Source organism: Silurus meridionalis, unplaced genomic scaffold (assembly GCF_014805685.1).
Source record: "Silurus meridionalis isolate SWU-2019-XX unplaced genomic scaffold, ASM1480568v1 Scaffold831, whole genome shotgun sequence".
NCBI lineage: Eukaryota > Metazoa > Chordata > Actinopteri > Siluriformes > Siluridae > Silurus > Silurus meridionalis.
This window is the reverse complement of record NW_025804757.1, coordinates 1-3,895: the sequence shown is the minus strand read 5'-3', so window position 1 is coordinate 3,895 and position 3,895 is coordinate 1. Positions and strand designations below refer to the sequence as shown.

At 39.3% G+C, this 3,895-nt stretch overlaps 1 non-coding gene across 1 annotated transcript; it reads right to left on the bottom strand.

The window, feature by feature from the left end:
- Positions 1-1,115: 1,115 nt before the first annotated feature.
- trnaa-ugc lies at positions 1,116-1,187 on the bottom strand. Its single transcript has one exon. It is a non-coding gene; the product is annotated as a tRNA-Ala (tRNA).
- Between the last annotated feature and the right edge of the window lie 2,708 nt (positions 1,188-3,895).

The following is a 3,895-nucleotide window of genomic DNA, read 5'->3' as shown; positions in this document are numbered from 1 at the left end:
GAAGAAGAAGAAGAAGAAAAGCAAAAGGTGCACCAGTGTAAATTGGGAAAACTCAAAATTCCAATATGCAACATACCAGAATTTCTTTATTTTTAGTAAATTTTTACTCATGCTACTAAATCTAAGTTCTTTGATCACAAATAAAGAGAACCAGTTCATAAAAACCAAATATTTCACCAAACATAGAAGGTGTATGGTGTAAGAAGGCATCTACTGATTGGTAAATACACAATGGCACATTGCTTATGCTGCACTTTGATTTTAGATTCAGCGGACTCACAGTGGGTCTCAAATGAACCTTCAAGAATGAGATGAACAAAGAGGGGTACCAAAGCTCACAGTAGAACAAGTTGTTAATTTAGAAATCTTAAATGGGTATTGGACAAGGCAATAGAGAATGATCCATACACATTAGAGTGTTGGTGTTGCAGACAAAACTGTTGTTCACAAAGGTTTTCCATCAAAGCAGCATGTTGGAAGGTCTCACTTGGTTGTTTTATCTCAACTTGATATGTATCTCAGTAATATGGGCTGAGAGATAGGTTACAACTGGAAGCAGAAACATTTAGGAGGTTGCCTAAATTATGTCTTTAAAGAAACAACCTGGAGATGCTGGGGCTTGAACCCAGGACCTCATACATGCAAACATGGGCTCTACCACTGAGCTACATCCCAGCTATGTTGAAGTGTAAGGCATTCAGCCCAGGACCTCACGCTTGCAGATTACAAACCAAAATTAAACATCCCAAAACACAAATCAGATTTGAGCTTTGCCTGAAGAACACAAAGGCAAATCAAGAAGCTGTTTCAAGTTGAACAGAAATGTAATTGAACTGCACAGGATAAAGAGCAAAGAAGAATGACTCACAAACAGGCATAAATGAATTGAACCCATTATGGGGTTTACGAGACGACGCCTTGCCACTTGGCCATCATGCCATTTAAGAGCTTGAGGTGTCATTTAACATATCGACTCACTTTAAAATAGACATATTGGAATATGCACTGACAAAGTTTCATAATCAATCCATATTTTGGAGGTCACATGACTCACACCATACAACAAGAATATGGCGCACCTAAAACTTATAGACATTTTATGCATTATAAAGAAGTGGAGATGCTGGGGCTTGAACCCAGGACCTCATACATGCAAAGCATGCGCTCTACCACTGAGCTACATCCCCAGCTGGACCTGTTGAAGTGTAAGGCATTCAGACCAGGACCTCACTTGCAGATTACAAACCATATTAAACATCCCAAAACACAAATCCTGCGATTTGAGCTTTGCCTGAAGAACACAAAGGCAAATCAAGAAGCTGCTTCAAGTTGAACAGAAATTTTAATTGAACTGCAAGATGAAAGTGAGCAAAGATACACCAAACAGGCATGAATGGGATTGAACCCATGATTTTCTAAGACCGACCTTGCCACTTGGCCATCATGCCATTTAAGAGAGCTTGAGTGTGTCATTCAACATACCAACTCACTTTAAAAAGTGTTATGTAATATGCACTGACATTCAAAATCAATCCATATTTTGGAGGTCACATGACACAACCATACAACAAGAATATGCACATCTAAAACTTATAGACATTTTATGCATTATAAAGAAGTAGCTTGGAGATGCTGGGATTGAACCCAGGACCTCATGCAAAGCATGCGCTACCACTGAGCTACATCCCCAGCTGGTTATAACTGACGGTTGAAATTGGCATCAAACCAAGCAACTCATTTAAAAAAAAAAACAAAGCAAAGACAGCTGAAAATTTGGAGAAAACATTTTCCATCAGGAACAAACAGGAAACTGTACATGTTGAAAACCACATAGTTCACCGAACTAAAGCATGCTTTTGATGAGTGATATGCACTGACATCCAAGCTTATAATCAATCCATATTTTGGAGCTCACATGACTCACCAAACATCCTGATTATGTTCATAGAAATGTATTGAACTGCTGAGGACAAGTCATACTTGGACATCTCGCCTCAACAGGGACCCGGCATGGTATGCAAACAATCAGGTCATCAAAAGCAAAAGGTGTGCAACCGAGCCATTATGGATGCACAAGCCAGTACTTAGTGCCGGTCCCAAGTAAATGAGTTGTGTTAGGAAGTTCATCCAGCGAAAACATGTGAAATCAAATATACGGTCACAAAAGAATTATAGGATCGGTGAGGCAACGGGTCAACGACCGCCACATATCGTTAGCCGACATACGAGGAAATTGCTACTGTTGAAGGAGGAGAAGGAGGAGGAAGACGTCTACAGAGATCAGGAAAGGATGTAGGAGAATGGAGAAGGTACTTTAAATGTCGGTACTATGACGGGGAAAGGGAGAGAGGTAGCTGATATGATGGAGAGGAGAAAGGACAAGGACATGGTATGCAAACAATCAGGTCATAAAAACCAAAAAGGTGTGTATCAGTGTAAATTGGGAAAACTCAAAATTCCAATATGCATCATACCAGAATTTCTTTATTTTTATTACATTTTTACTTCATGCTACTGAATCTAATTTTGTTCTTCTTGGCCATCACAAATAAAGAGGGAACCAGTTCATGTAAAACAACCAAATAGTTCACCAAACATAGAAGGTGTATGGTGTAAGAAGGTGCATCTACTGAGACTTGGTAAATACACTATGGCACATTGCTTATGCTGTCTTTTTTTACTTTGATTTTACGATTCTAGCGGTACTTCACAGTGGGTCTCAAATGAACCTTCAATGGGAATGAGATGAACAAAGTCCGAGTGGTACCAAACGTGCTTCCACTGTAGAAGCTTAAGCTGTTAATTTAGAAATCTTAAATGGGTATTGGACGAACGCAATAGAGGTGTTAATGATCTGCATACACATTAGGAGTGCTGGGTGCTGAAGCCATGCTAAAACTGTTGTTCACAAAAGTTTTCCATCAAAGCAGCATGTTGGAAGGTCTCACTTGGTTGTTTTATCTCAACTTGATGTAACCCTCTTTCTCGGGATTTATCATGAGCATGGGGAAATGAATTGATGAGAGGTTACTAAAATTTTAAATCAGGATGCATACACAAAACTAAACTAAACTCCGGACATGCAACTCTGGCTAGAGTGCGGAGAGGCCTGGTTAGCTTGACTATAGCTATACTGCGTTCATTTGTTTTTTTCTTGTGAGCATAAAACTCCCATGCACATGTACTTAAACACCATAACCCTTATTTGAGAAACAAATCAAATCAGAGATCACACCAAATCACACACACTTAAATATCAGACCACAAATATTGAATGTTAAACATCAAAATGTATTTGCATTATTTTTTTAGAACTAGATGAGTACCTTTTCAACATGTCTTTGTAATTCACATAAAATAAATAACCAATACCCCGGGGTTTTTTTCCTACCTATAAGTTTCATCAGTTTTGTGGTACCACAACGTTGGCGCTTGTTGGAGCTCGGTTGCAATCTTCCCAAAGACTATTGTCTGTACTCATGGTTCCTTGGTAACAGAAAGATTATAATGACCAGCTATCCAAACCGTTCCATCCCATGGTGAAATACGCAATGAAGAAACCCGTCATGAAGCTCTCCCCCACATTTCCTTAAAAGATGGTGTTAAGCAGATTATTAACATTCCTTTAACCTATCCACTTGTAAAGAAAACTTTTATATCTCTTAATAGGAGATGGGGCCTCTTCGTGTCACTACTCTCAACTACGGTAGCACTATGTGTACCAACTGCCACTGTCGTTGGGTTCCCTAGCAAATCATAAGTTAGCCTAGTTGGAGCTTTTTAGTCTCTGAGATCGAGTTGTCTTATCAGAGCTTTTGCTACACTGTCTAGTCTCTCAGCTATTTCAGCTGACGTCTGTATTTCAGTGTCTCTTTCCACAACTTCTGCAGTCACT